Source organism: Pleurodeles waltl, chromosome 12 (genome assembly GCF_031143425.1).
Source record: "Pleurodeles waltl isolate 20211129_DDA chromosome 12, aPleWal1.hap1.20221129, whole genome shotgun sequence".
NCBI lineage: Eukaryota > Metazoa > Chordata > Amphibia > Caudata > Salamandridae > Pleurodeles > Pleurodeles waltl.
This window is the reverse complement of record NC_090451.1, coordinates 520,491,180-520,510,483: the sequence shown is the minus strand read 5'-3', so window position 1 is coordinate 520,510,483 and position 19,304 is coordinate 520,491,180. Positions and strand designations below refer to the sequence as shown.

At 42.9% G+C, this 19,304-nt stretch overlaps 1 protein-coding gene across 1 annotated transcript in view; it reads right to left on the bottom strand.

Annotated features, from left to right (window-relative positions):
• Positions 1-19,304, bottom strand: part of CFAP20 (cilia and flagella associated protein 20) — a 343,468-nt gene that overhangs the window by 266,170 nt on the left and 57,994 nt on the right. The gene's annotated exons all lie outside the window — the stretch shown is intronic.

Sequence of the window (19,304 nt, the reverse complement as noted above, 5' to 3'; positions counted from 1 at the left end):
ATTTACTATTTGCTAAGTTTTTAAATCTTTTTCAATTTGCAAATCACTGATTTAGGTGAGCTAGTCACATTCTATAAAATGAAGCAGATACAGAATACAACTTCCAGAATGCAGTCGTTTATTCAAAATCCAGGACTAGGACATGTTATTGACTGCAGCTGTAGATCTCAAGTAACCCTAGCTGCTAACTGCATTTACATTTAAGTTTCAAAAGAGACGTAAGAAATCTTTTGCAATAAATCTATTCAATGAGCCATTAAGAGCTGCTGAAGATTGAAAGAGATGACTTGTTAGGTTAGCTAGTGCATTAAAACTAAAACCCAAATGAGGATGAACTTTATTACATTTTGCCTCCACAATGCCTCCTTATCCAAATTGATTTATTTCTGCCAGAGCCACAAATCAAATGAACAAAGCACAGATTCCACTTTTCTTGCATTTATGAGGGGTTTCCTATCCTTAAGGAGGCGCAGAAACACAAACGTAAACTGGCATAAGCTAAGCTCCAGTCCTTCAGCATGGCACTTGTATTCCTCTATCCTTCAACCATCTGCAAAGCCATGAATCTCATAGATGCTGTAAGCTGCCTTATTACAACCAGACATCAAAAGTACTGTCAAGACTGTGTGGCCAGACATGGAAGCCTTCCACAAGGGATGTCCTGTGGAATGGTGCAATGCCTCCATGTAGATTGGGTTAAAAAAATACAAAATGCACAAGACAACTTGAGTACATTATATGGGTATCTTGTTCTGCACTGCAAGGTGGGAAAACCAAAAGATGAGTGCTTTTTCCCTCTCGTTGCACAGTACAGAGCAGGTGCTGTCCTCCCAGAATGGAAACTTGCATATGCAGCAGAATAGGCACCTGTTTGATGGGTATCCTACCACTGCGTCATATCTATTAACTTGCAATGTATGTATAATTCCACTTTTATGTCTTGTTTACTATTAAAACCAATAATATATATATATATATATATATATATATATATATATATATATATATATATATTTATTCAAAAGAGAATAGAGAACTCTGGGTAGTTCCCAAATTTAGGGGGAGACCAGCTCCAGTAAGGAGCACCCTGCAACACCAGCGGCACTCTAGATTTGCTCACCTCAAATGCCTGTTTTTCTAGCAACGTTTTTAAGCATAGGATTGGCACAGTGCCATTCACGCCGAGCTAGAAAGCAACAAAGTATTTTGCCATTTTTACAGCAAAATCTTCAAGCATAGGATTGTCCCAGTGCAATCCTTGCCGAGCTATAAAATGACAAAAGCCTTTCACCACTCCGGGCACACTAATTACAGCTTTGGAGTGGTAAAATACCATCCAAGCCAACCTGGAATAAGCAAAACAACCCCTGACACGTGTTTCAATGTCATTACATCTCTTCAGAGAGGTTTAACTTTGTCCAGACCCAAGGGAGCACCCAGTATAAGTCAAAACATCATCCTTTAAGGGTTAGGGTGTTATATATATGTATTCACTGAAAAAAACAAAGGTTACAGGGACGTTATAGTTAGGTTCCAAATGTATTCGTACAAAACCATAGAAATTCAGCAGTTATAGTTAAAGTTCTTTCAAGTAGCTAAAACTTGCGCCCTAAGGTAACTGTAACTCGCGACTTCGCCATGCACAGCTAATTACTCCATATATTACATCACTGATGAAATATTCTATGCCATCTTTCATACTCTCACTGCAACATTTGCAATAAACTTATTGATGAGACAACTGTGCTTTGAGAAGGCGCGAGTTATAGTTGCCCTGGGCACGCGTTTTAGTTACTTGAAAGAACTCTAACTATAACTGCTGAATTTCTATGGTTTTGTAGGAGTAAATGCAGAACCTAACTATAATGTGTTTTACTCAAAAAGGCTTCTCAAGGAAGCCTGACCTCTTTGAGTATTGGTTTCAAGAAAGACAATTTTGTGAGAATAGACCTCTAAGTGACTTATCGACAGATCTCCACAACTTGGATGTTCCTTAGTAAAGCTGTACCACTTCAGCTTTAGGCCTAACAGTTAACATAACATGGATTTGTAAATCACACATTCACCCCTTGTGGCATCTTGGAGCTGAACAACATGTTTATTGTTGCCCTACTTAGTGGTACTCATTTTATCAAACTCAAAAGGAGACACGGATGTGTGGAACTGCTATTATTAGATCCTGTGACCTTGAGGGCAAGCACAGATCCCTGAAGTAGATGCACTATTCCACTGAGTTACTAGACTTACTATGTATTACATTTTTGGTAAAAAGGAGGTTACAGAAGATTATCAGTCTGGTTATGGATTGATTTGTCTCAGCTAAACCTGTTCAAGTGGGCCTTACACTTGACATATCCTTTTTTCCCCAAAATCTTTTTAGTTGTCTAAAAAAAGTTCAGAGTGTGAACGGTTCTCGCCACAGGATAGGAGAATGCTCCAGGAAACTAGGCAACGTAGTGGTCTGATTAACATGGAAATCTGGCAATATCAGTGTGAGAAAACAGATATGTTCTCATAGCTACTATGTTGTTATAGAACACAATGTACTATTCATGGCGTTTGATGTGGATCTTGATAATGCTGTTTGCTGAGGTGATAGCTGAGAGAAAGGCGTCCTTACAGATTAAGAGCTGTAATCAGGCATTGTGGAAATGTTAAAAAGAAGAATGTATTAGTTTAGCAAGGACTATATTCAATACCCAAGGAGGAGAAGCTTTCCTTACTGTTGAAAGATCTTTTTGGTTTTTTCATTGTAGCCCTCTGAAAAAACGTTTCTGAAGGAGATTTTTAATGAGCAGTAACCATTGCAAAAGGCAACTTTTTAGAAAAGAAATACAACCCCAAATTGACCAAGAAAAAATGATACAGGAGTATGGCTTCTTCCTGACAGCTGGGGAAGGGGGGCTCATGTACTGCACAAAATGCTTTTTAACTTGAAGCAGGGTGCCCTGGTGGATGGGCATTTGGCTTTCTTTAGAATGTCCTAACAATCTAGGAGATTTAAATGCCTATAATAGATGGGTTCATGAGCCAGTCTGCTAAGCTCAATAAAGGAAGGCTCAAGTGCAGTGTCTGGGTTCTGACATTGTGAAGGAGATTTTAGATTTTGGGAACCTACCTATTATTACATAGGTCAGTTTGCAAAATACCAGCGTTTTTGGTAAAAGCTGTGCACAAATTGCAACCATTTTTACCAAATGCATTCTTAATACATGAGGTTCCCAGTGGCCTATGGGAGGCAGACAGTTTATCTACTTCTAACTCTTTATGGAGAAAGTAAGCTAAAATAAGGGGGCAACATAAACTTCTGGACTCACTCTTTTCAAATACCTTTAGATACACCATTATTTTCAGTCACTTACAAGTCTGAGCAAATAAAACCCCATATTCATCCTCATACAAGAGACACAAAGAGGAATATATTCAAATGCTTGGTATCCCGATACTTTGACACCATTCCGCTAAACAAAAACACAGGCATACTCTAAAGTATTACAAGAAAATCCATACGCTCTTGCTGGAATAGTGGCAACTTAGAACCCAACATTTCACCTACTCTGCACGACATACTAGGTAACATCACAGCCCCACTAAATGTATCTAGCACATACGCGATCCTTACTTCCCTCCTTGAACATAGACAAGAGCAAGCTAAAAACAAATGGGATAGCGTGTTGGCAGCACCCCTGTCACAGCAAGCATGGACTCAGCCCATGAATATGACCAAATCAGTGTCACGTAACCCACGTTTCCGTTACACCCAGTTTAATTATTTGCATCAAACATATCTCTCACCTTACCGCATCACGCGCATGTTCCCTCAATCGCCGCAGGCGTGCTCAAGATGCTCAATCCCCGATGCCAACTTTTTCCACATGACCTGGGACTGCCCCCCAATCCGAGCGATTTGGAACGATATAATAACACTGCTGACGGAATGGACCGCCATAGCGCTCCCCACTACACCGGAAATGTGCCTACTGGGTAAAGGCCCCTGTCCCAAAAACCGGAAGCCTACATTCAGATGCATAGCATTGGCACTGGTCATGTACAGACGCCTCATAGCAATGCACTGGAAAGCCCCGGCCGCCCCCGGGTTTGACCTGTGGCGCGCTGAGCTGTTGCGGTGGGCCAAAGCCGAGGCACAGACGCTGCAGCTCCTGATAGACAAGGGGATCCCAGCTAAGGGTTTAAACACGTGGAACTCCTTTGTGAAAACCATAGAAAGCAAAGACGACTCACGACCACCATGAAACTCACGTAACGTTTGCCCCCCCCCCGAGCGTAGCTGATAACAACTGAGTGAACATTGCTAAACACCATTACAAGAACTACAAGGAAGCACCCCGACAGACGGGCTCCCCCCCGTTGGCTCCCTGCTGGCCCCGAGCTGACTTGTCATGCGGAGTGCCCACTGTCCCCGGGGTCGCCAGTTGGGGAGACGTCTGGGTCGAGTGGCCTGCTTCCCTCCGTGCTCCCCCCTGCTTGCTCCTCCCGCTGCCCACCTGCACACGCTGTCTGAGTTCCCGCTCCTCCCTCCCTAGCCCTGGGCCCCCCTATTCCCCCCTGTTTGTGGAATCTCACTTCTTCAAGGCTGATTGGACTAGTGTTCTCTCCCCCCCCCCCCCGGTCCCTGGCCCTCTGGCTCGGCGTGAGCCCGTGGGAAGGCTGCCGCAGTTACACGGGCAGGCTACAGCGACTGCGCCAGCTTGGGGATGTTTGTGTTGACGGGCGGGGGTGGAGCAGAATTTGCCTCTACTCGCATTGTAGTATGATCACCTGTATTTCTTTTCTCTACGGTTATTTGATGTGTAAGATAACAATAAAAACATATTTAAAAAAAAAAAAAAAAAAAAAAGAAAATCCAAGAAGATTGATTTTTTCTAGTAGCATGCAAAACCGATTGGCTCCCCTCTTGAAGAGTGTAGATTTTTCAGGGCCCCACCCCCATCCAAGCAAAAAGACAAGTAAGATGGTAAATGCTGAAGGGCTTGTGGGTAAATTAAACTCTTCGACATATGTTCTGATCTGGCTATTCAGGGATCACCTACAGCAAAAATTATGCAATCTTAGCCAAAATCCTACCAAATGATCCATTTCATTACCTGGTTAGCACTGACGGGGCTTTAGACTTCACAAATAAAGAGAAATATCTAAAGAGTGTTCTGGTAGTGACAGTAAACAAATGGTTGGCAACAGAAGCTCTCACAGGAAGGAGTCAGTGGTGTAACTGAAGGAAATGGAGAGACTTAGGGGGTCATTCTGACCCTGGCGGTCGGCGGTGAAGCGGCGGTAAGACCGCCAACAGGCTGGCAGTCTTTTTTCATGTATTCTGACCATGGCGGTTACCGCCATGGTCAGCCGCCGATTCACCGTTCCGACCGCCACGGCGGTAACGACCGCCAGGCTGGAGACCTGGGTCTCCAGCCCGGCGGTTGTCACATACCGCCGGCGGTATTCCAACCCGCCTGACCCCGGCTTACCACCATGGATATCATGCGGTTGGGGACCGCCATTCAATCCATGGCGGTAAGCACTATCAGTGCCAGGGAATCCCTTCCCTGGCACTGATAGGGGTCTCCCCCACCCCCAACCCCCACCCCGACTACCTCCCCTACCCCCCCCACCACCCCTGCCACCCCCAAAAGGTTGCAGGACCCCCGTCCCCCACCCCGATCCCCAACATATACACACACATACAGGCACGCATTCATGCACATACACACACCCCCCCGCATTCATGCACGCATTCATGCACATACACACACACCCCCGCATTCATGCACGCATTCATGCACATACACACACCCCCCCACATTCATGCACGCATTCATGCACATACACACACGCCCCCGCATTCATGCACGCATTCATGCACATACACACACCCCCCCCGCATTCATGCACGCATTCACACGCCCCCTCAATATAGACACACGCACACCCCCATGCACGCACACAACTCACAACACCCCCCCACCCCCCTTCCCTAGCGGACGATCACCTTACCTGTTCCGGGTGATCCTCCGGGAGGGAACGGGCAGCTCCGCCGACACCGCGACGCCAACAGAACACCGCCACAGCGAATCACAGGTCGTGATTCGCTGGGCGGTGTTCTGTTGGCGTGGCGGTGGAGGTGGAGCTACCTCCACTTCCCCGCCTGCCGCCAGTATGGCTGTTGGTGGCTCTTCGTCCGGAAACGGGCGGAGCGCTGCCAACAGTCAGAATGGCCCATGCGGAAGACCGCCAGCACTGGCGGTATTCCGTACGGCAGTCCCTTGGCGGTCTATTGAAAAGACCGCCGAGGTCGGAATGACCCCCTTAGACATTTGATTCCCTCAATCTCACTTTCAACTTTTTTATTCACTGCCTCCGAAGAAAGATCAACAATAGATAGACAATCAGAGGAACTGCATAACAATCATTACAAATAATATACTTGTTCAATACAATGTAAACATTTCTTCAAAAAAGTTAAAAAGAAAGGTAATAATCTGATGGTGTTGCATGGGCCAGAATGCATAACAGAGATTTCATAGATTATTTATTTAGTGAAACCTTTTTATGAGAATGCAGTGTTTGGGCACTTTACATTTTAACAGATTAACTGTGCATTACATTCAAAAGATTTCACAATACATAAGGGAGGCAAAGGGGAGGGGATGATGTGGCTGACAAGACCAAAGTTCTCTGTGTTTCCGTTGGTGTGGTAAAAAGTCAGGGAAGGTGAAGCAGACTATCACATTAAATAATCAACTGAGATTGAGTTCATTATGGTGATTAGGATAGGGACAGTTCTGGACGCTGGGCTACCCCAAGGACATTTTGAAAGGCTGAGTCTTTAGGTGCTTCCTCAAGGTGATGAGAGAGATTGTTTTTCTCAGATCAGGTGGCAGAGAATTCCATGCTGAGGTGCCAGCCCCTAAGAAGAATTGTTTTATGATTAATGTAGTTTGAACTTGCATATTTCCAGGAGGAGTGAATTACAATGCCTGAGACTCCGTGAGCTGCCAGAGATTGCCATGAGGTTAGCTAGGTAAGGTTTAATTTTCTCATACATGGCCTTGTCTACTATGCAACACAACTTTAATTAAATTCTGGATGCGATCAGGAGCCAGTGTAGGACTTTGAGAACAACAAGGGCCAGGTGTACTAACATTAGGAATAACGTTCCCTAACTGCGATTAACTCCAAATCGCAATTAGGAAATCGGTATCCCTAATGCATGAAACTTTTTTGAGTTTCATTTGTGATTCCTAGTGGTTTGCAAATAGACCTACCTCAGGAATATTAATGAGGTAGGTTGCAATTTGCAACCCATTATGAATCACAGCCATCAAAGCGATGGTGACCTGCTGGCAACAGTAGATCACCATGTCTGAGATTGCTTTTCAATAAAGCAATACATATATATTTTTTAATGCAGCCTGTTTTCCTCAAAGGAAAACAGGATGGGTTTAAAAAGAAAAAAAATCAACATTTAATTTTTATTGTTATGAGTGGGTAGTGGTCCGTGGGATCACTGCCTGCTCTCAAAAAATATTTTTTCAACATTGTCAAAGGGGAAGGGGTCCCTTGCAGACCCTTTCCCCTTTGCGAATGGGTTACCACCAGTTTTAAACTGGTGGTAAAGTATTACTGTTTTGCAACCAGAATTCAATTGTAAGTCAGTAATCTATACCATACCAATTCAGTATCTGAAAGGGAAGTCCTAAACATGACCCTTCCAAAAACCAAATTGCAAAACCCAAATTGTGATTGGATAACAGGTTACAGAATTGCAATTTGGGCTTTGCACTTGCCAAAAAGCATTTTTCCAGTCACAACGGCCCAATTCTACGAATCAGCCCATTTGCGACTGGAAAAAAGCTTTGTACATGTGGCCCCAATTTTTATACCTGAGTATTCTAGTTTAGCCGACTGAAGGCTTCGAGAAGGGCAATGTGTGATTGGTGTATTCCCACCATGATGGCATTTCCAAATTCCAGCCTGGATATGACTAGTAAGTAAACTGCTGTCTGAAGATGTTTAAATGGAATAAGATGGTGTATTCTCTTTACAGACTGCAGGTACAAATTGGCAGCTTTGAGATAAGCGTATGAGCAGAATCCAGAGTGAACCCCAAGGATTTAGCTGAAGAGGTAATGGTTAGGGAGAAACTAGATTTAGTGAACGCATCAGAGAACGGTTGTTTTTTTCCTTTCTGAGGAAGTTGATAGCAAGGGGAACTCTGTTTTTGAGGGTTATCCATGACTGGACGACGCATAGGCATCCTATTATAAGGGTTGTGTTTTCCTTAGTTTATGTTTTCAGATCCAGGTGACTATCATTGGCTTTCTGGTGAACCAATTAATCAGAATTTTCCAGAATTAGACTTATAAGCTCCATGTAAAGACTGAATTGTGTGGGAACAAGTATTGATGCTTTGGTGACCCCACATACTGTTCTGGCAAAGCCCGAAGTGTTTTCCTCAGATTTTTACCAATTGGTGTTTATTTGATAGATAGGATGATATCCTCTTCAATCATTTTCTTTGAATTTGATTGCATTTTTCCAAAGTTGTGTATACTAGTTGTGGTCGACAGTAGCAGTTAGGTCTAGCAGAATGAAGATACAATCAGCACCTGAGTGGAGGACGTGGTAAACATTATCAAGAAATTTCAAAGCTGCTGTTTCTATACTGTAAGTGACTTGGAAACCAGACTGATGATCACCCAGTAGACCTTCTTTGGCAATGAAGTTGTTTAATTGGTTGGAAACTGTTTTCTCTGTTTTTAACAATCATTGAAGGTTTGATATTGCTCGATAGCTGGCTGCTTGTGGACGATCCAACCTGGATTTTTTGAGGGTGAGTGTCACCTGACTGGTTTTCAGTGAGTTCGAGAATACGCCTTGAGCTAAGAAACATCAATCGGGTTCCACCAAGAGTCTTGAAATATTTGGAAGTTGTCTTTAACCATTTTTCCAGGGATTGGGATGAGAGACGTAATAAGTGGGCTTACCTTTTGCACGCTTTTGACAAGGTCCTTTTGAGATATGAGCTTGAAGGCGTCCCATGTGTTTCAGTATTTTAGGGGTGAAGGATCTATGCAGTGTAGGGTTCTTGTTCAGCTTGTTTCATTAAATTGTTACATCGTTATTATACAGTGTTTTTTTTAAATCAGACATATTTTTCAGAATTGTCGGCTACAAAGTATGAGCTTCAAATCATGGATACCCTCATTAAAAAAGGGCTACAGACACAGCTACACACCCAAGTCATCACATTTCCATGTGGCAGATATGAGTGGCAAGCACCTAGATCTTCATAAAAATGGTGTTTACTACTGATGCATGTCAATTGCTGGACAAAGGTAAAGAACGTCTTCTAACAGAGTTTAATACAGCTGACCATGCTTTACTTCTAAGCACCTCAATCTCTCATTTTTTGAAGTGGGGAAAAAGTGATAAAATGGTTAAATGGATTTTTAAAAGTTGTGAACTGGAACAAATTCATACAGGGTATGAGAATTCCTTTTGGTCTCCCACAATGTTCAGTACTTGAACATCCTCTTTATTCTATAAATAGAACTACTGGATCCTTTCCTAACCACCCTTGGACATTGTATGCTAGTGATACACATATTTAAGGGAAAGAAACACAGATTCCCATTAACAAAATTAAATACTACATATCTAACATGTATAACTGGATATCCACCTTGACAGCTCAGGATAAATCAGTTTAAGAAATAATTTCTCTTTCTTTTAAATCTTCATGGTTTCTCAACAATAACAAAAACACAAGTGCAGCCATAAACATTTAAATGCATCCAAATATTTTGTAAACCTAAGAGGAGGTCGACAATTAATACAACAGTGCCCTTAAGGTACTTATTGTTGTGTCCCCCGGGCTCCAAAAGCAATACCTACCTCTTACTCCCATAGGATTCCATTCCATTTTGTGAGATAAAGAATTCTGGCCTGAGCCTGCTTCAACCTCTTTGCAAATCAGAACTATTTATCATGCACTGTTCTGTTTTATATGATTTTTGGGGAAAATGTATGGTGTTATCTCTAATTCGTAGTCTGTCCATACTTCTTACTGCCTTGAGGACCCAAGCCTTCACCTCTTCTTTCTAGAAGGTCACTATGTCAGAGGGTCTTCCACTAATTTTCACTTCCTGTGCACTGCATATCTTCAATCTGAAACATCACTTCACTCCTCCTCCAACAAGCTCAAGAGGGATCTCTAGTTACCCTGCCACCTGCTTAATCAGACAAGTGACCACCTCTGTCTCACCAACTTACTCACTGGGGTGATTTTAACACCCCACCAACCTCGGAAGGATTTTTCTCCTCAGTATGTCACTCAATATGTCCTCTATACATGACATGATAACTTACTTTATAGGATATAATTCCTTCTTAATTAACCCTACTAACTGCCTCTTACTACATAAATATATGGAGGTTAACAAAATATAGTTGTTTGCAAATTGCTGTAACAATATGATAGTGGTATAGCCTATATAAAGCTAATTACTTAGATAGTTTTCTGTCATAATTATAAGGTGTGTGATTCACTAAAGACCTGTGACAATTCTTTATGAAAGTAGTTGCCAGGCCATGCTGTCAGTAATAGTTCAATAAGCAACACATCCTAGTAATGGATTACTAAGTGCTTGGACCCAGGAATGAGCTTCTAGGCACCCATGCAAGCCATGGTTTGCAACGCCATTGCCATTAGGCAGTCACATTAACAAGGCACAAAGGCTACATAACTCTGTCTCTGCTAATGAAAGGCAGAAGGACATTTTGGCCAATAACCAATCACAGGCATGGTATCAAGTTATGCAGGGAAGTTATTTCCTGTTATGTGTGTACTGATTTGGGGCGACACTCCAAAATGGGGTAGGTTCCTCCTATCCCTTATGAGTGCTCTGGCAGATCTGTTATCTTCCAAACACCTTTCTTGCTCAGAATCACAACTTTATCTACGCCTGTTGGGACCTGACAAAGCTAAACAGATGTGCCCCCAAAAAGAAGTGAGGGTTTGTAGTAGCAACACCAATTTGTTCTCCAACAGTATTTTCTGGCGATTCCATCCTTGAGCTTAAGTGAAGGACAAATCGTTTTTGGTCATTGCTTATTTACTGTAGTCTCTGATAGATGGAAGAGCTTACAGCCGACTATTTGAGTGCCCTTTGTTGGAAATCTCGAGATGGGAATCCATACTGTCTACAGCTATTTCTGTCTTCTGCAGTGTATAAAACTTAGAATGAAAGGCAAAGGGTCTTGTATCTATCCTCTGAAACATTTGAATTGCCTCAGTTCCAAGACGTCTTAGCTAGATGCATTAGCCTCTCTGTGATATTCTCCCTCTTTGATACCGTTCACTTGGGTGAGAAGACTATTGATTTAGCATCATCTTTTCAATGACTTGTAGAAGTATTAGGCTTTTCGGGGTCATGCTTAGAGTCTCAAAGGATTTTAGATTAAACCGTCTACTGTTCCTCTTTGAGACAGCTCTCATCATCATCATTACTTACAACATTACAATAGGGCCTGCCCCAGCTGCTGAGCATCCATTGCTGACTAAATCAGTTAGGAAACTTCTAATTCATAGTGTTGTCACAATGCCATTGGCTCTTCACTACTTCTACCCGCAGGCTGTGTCCCTGCACTGTTCCAGTGTGAGCCATGAATGTGCTGTATAGTAGCTACATGTCCCATCAATTGCAGAATACGTTTTGTGGGACTGGTAGTCCAAAATTTGAGTGAGTCTCTGGCTCCACTAAAATACTGTTCCTTGAGGTCACATTGTTTTCCCCTTAAGCAGTATTCTCTGTTTTTCTACTGAGAGGGGGAAACATTGGTTTAATCATACAAATAGCAGAGCTCCAAAAACAGCTGCTGCTCTGGCATTATCTTCACTCCACTTTCAACACACAGTTTCTTAGTACTAGCCACAATTCAAGCAGTAATACTACAAAGGACTAACAAACAAAACTTCTTGAAGCTGGCCTATGCACCAAAACAATTCACAGTGTAAACTATTGGGTATCTCACTTTACAGCAAAGTCATTTTAGACACACATATATGAAATATGGCTGAAGGTGCATATCTATAACTAAATCTTCCTGCAGAAGATCTGAAAGAGGGTACTACAAGCATTAATCATACCATGAATCAAATATGGAATAGCCTTATTCACACACCTCCCTGTCGTTAAAAGTACTCTTCAAATGCAAATGTTAACATTGCTGCAGATTGATTTCTGATACATGACAATATTAACATATTACACTAATCATCAATGATTTTAAAAGGCTCACTGTATTTCAAGCAACTAATTTTAAAGGCTGGTCCTGTGTGGGCTACATTCTTAGATAAAGCAGTAATGGTGAACTTAAATGCAGACACATGGTTTCTGGAAGGCAAAATATGCCTGCTGTAGGATAATGGTCAAGGGTCAGGCACAACAGAAGACTGTCTAGAGCAGGGGGTCACCAACCTAGTGTCCATGGTCACATGGAGAGAGCAGAAAAAAGAACAAGACCCTTTCTACGAAGTCATGTGTGGCTTCCTTCCTGAGATAATATTAAAATAAAAACAAAAAAGTTAACAAAAACAAAATGGTGCTTTTGTTTTTACTTTACTCAAGAGACCTTGTGGCTTACATTAAATATCTTCGCCGTTTTCTATTCTTAAAGGGTGGCACAATTTTCAAAAATATCCCTGTTTCAACTTCTCCCCTGCTTTCCCTTCTTTATTGTGTACCCCAAACTTGTCTGCACCACAATCTATCCTCAGACCATGGAAGCAACTTCTTGCTTTCCCTGGGGGTCCTAAGGAAAACCACTAGCTTTTTGTGGCGTTCTCCTCTATTGTCACTTCTCCAAGGGATCCCTCTACTTCCCTGCAACACCATAACATCTGTGCGCTGGTTTCTGTAGGTCTTCACGCCCATTTTCTTCTGTCATGTCTCTCCTCCTCTGCTTTCTCAGCTGCTTTACTCATTGGCTCCTTTCACCAGAGCCCAGTCAGTGTTTGGCTCGGTATTCTTTCCTTTCAACAGTGCGTTCCCTTTCTTTACTCTTATTTCTTCTCCTGTTTTCCTTCCTCCATCTTCGTCTCTACGTTGATTTTCTTTCTTGCAGCCTCATACTAACTGATCTATTTTTCACTTCTGCGACATTTGCCACCCGGGCCGGTGCAAGACTACCACCATGGCAGCCAGGTAAGTATTTAGTTCTGTCTATCCTGTGAAAGTGATCCAGCAATTGAGGGAGTTTTCCAGATGGGTCACACATCAACTCCAATGTATCCCAGACTGAAATGGAAAGCAAGCGGAAGTCATATAGAGATTTAGTGAAGATTTCCAGGCTGAAGATGTCCATGCACAGCACCCACAGAAGCAGAATGATGGAATCATTACACTAAATGACACCCAAGAAGGAGGTGGCATTGTCAGCACCATGTGGGCCCACTTCAAGATAAAACATAGACAGTGTAGCCTCATGCAGCTTTCTAGGATTACTTCTGCAGAGGGGCCTTCTAATTTTTCAGGATAGGCCACAATCCTCAAGTTGTTCCTTATTAATCTCCTTCAGGCATCTTCCACTCTATTGTCCAAGAGGTGGGCAAATTTGACAGAGATTTAACCATTTTATTTAGGACTGCCACTTCTGATTTCAGTTAATCTGCTGTTTTCTCTGCCTCCAGGGACCTTTCAGTGATATTACACAGGTTTACCCGCTGGAAGTTCACCTCTAGCGAGATTGTGTTAATTGTGTTTTCCATTGTCTGGATTTTTCAGTGGTGGCCAGGATCTATGTCGTAGTAGGTTCTGATGGTGTTATCTGTGGTCGACTGTCATTTTGGTCTACTGAGATTTTGCTACTGCCTAATGTATATGGATCCATTTTTGTCTGTTGCGATTGCCTGGGGGGTTTGCCCTTTCCCCGTCCTCTGGTCATGGTAGGATTTCAAATCAATTAGAACTGTCACAGTTCAGACTCCACAGCTGATCTTTCGTCTCATTCTTGCATTGCCTTTGTAACCAACTATCATGTAGGCCTATTTTCTATGCAATCATCACATCCTGAGATAGTTTTGGCTGTACATATCAAAGTATGAGGCAAGTCAGTATTTTGGGGTATGTATTTGCCCCATATATTAATTATCTTGAAAGCTTGCAAAGTATTTTACTTCATTGGTTCGTCTTGTACCTTTCCACTGAGACTAGTTTGTTCACATGGCCACATCCAGGTCCCAAAAGATCCCTGTTGTCTGCAAAGTCCTCCTTGGTTCCTTTTAATGTCTCATGTCACCTTCAAACTCTACATGAAACCACGTAGAGCTGTACTCACCAATAACAGTGTCAGGATTCACTAATAAGCTGATGATATACAACTCTACTTGAAAATGTCCTCTATTTCAGATATCCAACTCCTCAAACAGGGCCTGCACACCATCCAGACCCAAGTGCACACCATCCAGACCCAAATACCAAGTCATGTGGATATACCCTGAAGACCAAACTCACCCTCAAAGAATACAATGCCAAAAAATACAAAGATCGTCTGGAACCAGTTCTCTCTTCTAAAGAAAGTGAAACTGTTTCTTCCAGAAAGCAACTTCAGAACTGGTGCTCAAGCCCTAGTACTCTCACATTTGGAAGATGATAACGCCCTCCTCTATGCGCTCCAAGACTTCACACTGGCACCCTTAAAAGGCATTTGACTTGCCGCAGCACACTTCATCTAGGGCCTGAAGAATTGTTTTCACATCACTCCCATTCTGATGGGACTCTATAAGCTGAACTTGCCAGCCCACACAAAACCACCTACATCATTTACAAATCCATCACGACCAGCACCCCTGCTAATCTTACAGACAAGCTCACCATCTCTTGTGGTTTTCAGCACACCCACTGCAAGGACATCTCAGGTTGCAGACGAAGAAGTGAAATAAAGAAACAACAAAGGAGCAGGCCTTTTCCATTTATGGACCCAGGATCTGGAACAGCATCCCACTGTAGTGAACACTACTTTGTTTTAATAGGGATACAGGAGTTAGCTTAGCCGTTGGCTTGCAGAACTCGTGCCTTTGTCACCTAGTGACTTTTAGGCTACTTATCCTGCTCTGTTTTAAGATGGCTGCCTTGTTTTGACTTAGGCCCATGTTTTGATTTCCCTTAGCAGTGCCACCGCCCTAAGGCGTCAAGACCAGGCGACAAATACAAACAAACTGAAGGTGTCCACGTTAGGTACTTTCCCTCTTCATGCTTTCGAGGGAATTGTTTATACTAATTTCCGTCCCAAGCACGCCTTGTTATCTTTTGTTTGGGAACAACTGACGTCAGGGGTCTAGGCAGATCTGTATATATACTCCTCACTTTATCAGACAGATAGAGGGATTCTCACCAGATGCCATCGCTGCTCTCACTGCGGCACGTTGCCTTGACACTGACCCAGTCTTTGTGTTCCTGCGGAGTCTGAGTTAGAGACCTCATTCCAAGATAAAAAGGGTTGGGGGGCTCTTCTCAAGGACATGGTATTGGCAGATTGAGGTTTAACATACCTAGCTCTCTTCTGGATTAGAGGTTAGGCCTCCAGACTAGGGTATTAGGGCATATCGCACACTTTATGATATTGAGTGATATTGCAAGATGGTGGGGGTCTTTGTGTTAATGACTCTTTTCTTTACCATTCTGTTCCTTGCATTGTTCATTATCCTACTCATTGAAGCCCATGCAATTTATCGTAGATTGCAGTTTTGATGAAATAAAATATTATTGAAACTTTACTGCATCTTCTTCATTGCCTGTGTATGATTGAGACATGTTGTTAATGCGAGAAAGGGGTAACCTCCGTTTAACCATGACGCTCCCTGAGATGTCACGCTTTTGAGTCCATGCGTAAAGGATGCCACGAATCACCTTTAACCGCTTGAGGTTTAGGTGAGGTGCTGCTTGTGAGCCGGAAGGGTTGGGACGACAGTTGCGTTTTGTTGTAGGATTGGCACAGTCGCCTACAATCATAAGTACTGTCATCCTTGAACCAGCAGTCTTGCCTAGAGCAAGAGTCCAACTACGACATGGCGCCACCAACGATGGTTTCAGGCACTAATTTACGTATACCCTGAGTATTACATTCTCACATACTACAGGCACCCCAAGTATCCTTAAACGCAGACGTTCGTGGTCTTGGGGAAGATCCTCCTCAGCTGAACAGGGATTACCTAATTAGGCTGTAGGTTGTTCGAACTTGAACTCATTCCATCTCTTCACCCATTTTTTACAATATGGCTAACGCCATAGACATTCCTGAAAATGCTAGACAAGCATTAACATTACATCTAGTAGCGCATGGCTTAACAGAAGAGGGCAGGGATATTACATTCATAGTAGAAGCTAATGAAGTTTACCAAACAGAAACATTCTACTCCTGGGTCACCTTTCCCGAGGAAGCCCGCAGGTCAGTCACATTCCATACATATAAAACTGCAAATGTACCACCACGATACCAAGCATACCAGTATCATGAAATACCGCTCACTTACCAAGAGCATCAGAACTGGTTTGAAGGCGCCCTACCACATGTAATACAATGAGTGAGATTAGGTCTTTTAGGTAATGAAGGACCAACGTGGCCTATGTTTGCCACATACACACCTCACCGTGGTATACCAAACATGCAGGCAGCAGATCTGCGCGAATTATATCTTAAATTAGTAACTCTATACAGAGGACTAAATCAGTTTGTAATGCGAACACTGAACACTACACCAGCGCGTCCATCACCAGCAGCATCTGCTGGATACCAACTGGCCACTGGGAATCCACAAACAGTACATACCATTATGGGTAAAGTACCCACAGAACAGGAGAAAATACCATTCTGGATAGCCCAGAAAACAAAGCAGCTGGAAGCTGTGTTTCCCCATACGGGACAACAGGATAAAAATAGAATTCTCACTATAGGCTTGCCTTTCGGGATGGTTTCCTCAGTGGATGACTGTGCCACATGGGGTACAGTCTTCGCTGCAATGCACACTATCACACATGGTACCCCGACGCTTGCTAATTTACCAGAAGTGTTAACACAGATACAGAATGAACACGGGGCTGCACCAGCCCTAGATTTGGGGATGAAACTACTGCATAACTTTGATGGGGTCTTCTCAATGATACTAAGTAATATTAAAGGAGAAGCGGTAGCACTGGCTAGACGACAGCGTCTCCGAGAAATACCATATTTGTATCAAGAGAGAGAGCTACCAAGAGTTACTTCCGATACCTATACTAGTATAGGACGGGATAGTTTGGGAGCCAAACTGAAAAAACGTAAAATACGAAGTGCTAAACAAAAACAAGAAAATACAAAGAAGCGCTGGGATAAACAAAAACAATTTAATGATAGACGACCTGAGAGAGCAGATTCTCCACATTTGGAGACCTCCGAAAGGAGATACACCCTCAGAAACAGGGAAAGTATAAAAACTACTGACAGATATACTGATTCACGTCCCTCTCGTTCCTTTCGGGACACACAGGATAGACGTAGGGAGAGAGGGGGCCGTCCTGATCGACGTCCTGAGTACGTGAAACAAAAGAAAGACTCGCTGCAATCTTTGGACAAAAAAGAAGATAAGTCCCAACAACAAAAGCCACAGTTTAAAAAGAAAAAGGTGGCAGCACTGTCTATTAAAAATGGCAGTACACTTGAGAGCACTGCCGAAGACCAAGACGTGGGCAGTGACATTGTTAGACAGTGCAGCAGAGGTCACGATATGTTGCCAGAATCTGAAAAATCATCTGGATGCGACAGCATCTAGCGATTTCATTGCAGCTGAAACAGCGGACGGGCGCCTCCTCCCACCTGATAGGGTATATGATTTAAAAATTCAAATTGAGGGAGACAAAGAACGCACTATTCAAGTGAGATTCTGGGATGAACTTAATTGTGATATTCTACTGGCCAAAAGAGACTGGCCACCTGAGCATGTCCATAAGCTCCCACATGGGGAAGATGTCATTTTGCCTTCTTTCTCTGATCTTGTTCCAGAGGCAGTAAAACAAGCCTACGCTGTCGATTGGGCTTTAGTGCAGGCTCCTGCACTACACCACAATCATGTAGGTTGGGACAAGGAGTCTTCTTGTCATATAATACCTATCAGGTCCACACCCCAACCTCAGCCACAATATCCTAATAAACACGAACCAAAAGCTCCAGTGAGGGAGATCCTCACTCAACTGGAGTACCAGGGAGTAATTGAGCCCTATGCCTCTGCAATGAATAACCCGCTATTCCCGGTTTCAAAACCTGACCATTCCTACAGAATAGTCTTAGATTACAGACACTTAAACAGTCATACACGCACATACGCAGTACAAAATTCATATAGCACATCACTTATTAACAATATAATGCGCAAAAAGTACAAAACAACGTTGGATATTTCCAATGGGTTTTTCTGCCAAAACTTAGCACAACAAAGTAGAGACCTGAGTGCATTCTTATTTAGCTCCCAGAAACGCTTTTCCTGTTTGCCCCAAGGCTATAAGAAGAGTCCAGGATTGTTCTCAGCCTGTGTAACGTCAATACTACATGATCTTGATCCCGAGGCGCTATCCTATGTGGATGACATCTATCTCACAGACGACAACCTCACCATTCATCTTGTCAGGATTGATCGGATCATCTTAGGAATTGCAGACCTTGGTTACAAATTTAACTTTAAGAAAACTAAGATAGCCTTTCTCATTATATTGTTCCTTGGATATGAGCTATCGAACGAGGGGAAGAGCCTGGCCCTGCACTATCTAGAGAAATGTTCACAGTTGCACCCGCCTAACGTGCACAAGAAGCTACAGTCGCTACTTGGCTTTTTCAATTTTGTCAGAACATACATTCTTGACTATGCACAACATATCAAGCCTCTTTATGACTTAATACGCCCAGATGTTTCTAGCAAACACTGGTCAGTTCAGCACACACGCATCGTTAGGGAATTGCAACAGGACATGCTAGAAGCAAAACACCTACATACACGTGATAACAAACAAATTTGGTCATCAGAATAATTGCTGGTGTTATTGGGTTTACTTATGTCACCTCTAACGAGGGCAACACAGTGCCCATTGCGTATAAATCCCATTTATACTCTAAAGCAGAACAACGCTTTGCACCTACAGAAAAACATCTAACTGTAGTTCAAATGGCTGTTATTAAGGAGAGGCCACTAGCCCAAGGGAAACGCATTATTGTTGTTACCCCGGTGCCAGACTTAGAGGCTGTTACTAAAGCAAGTATTT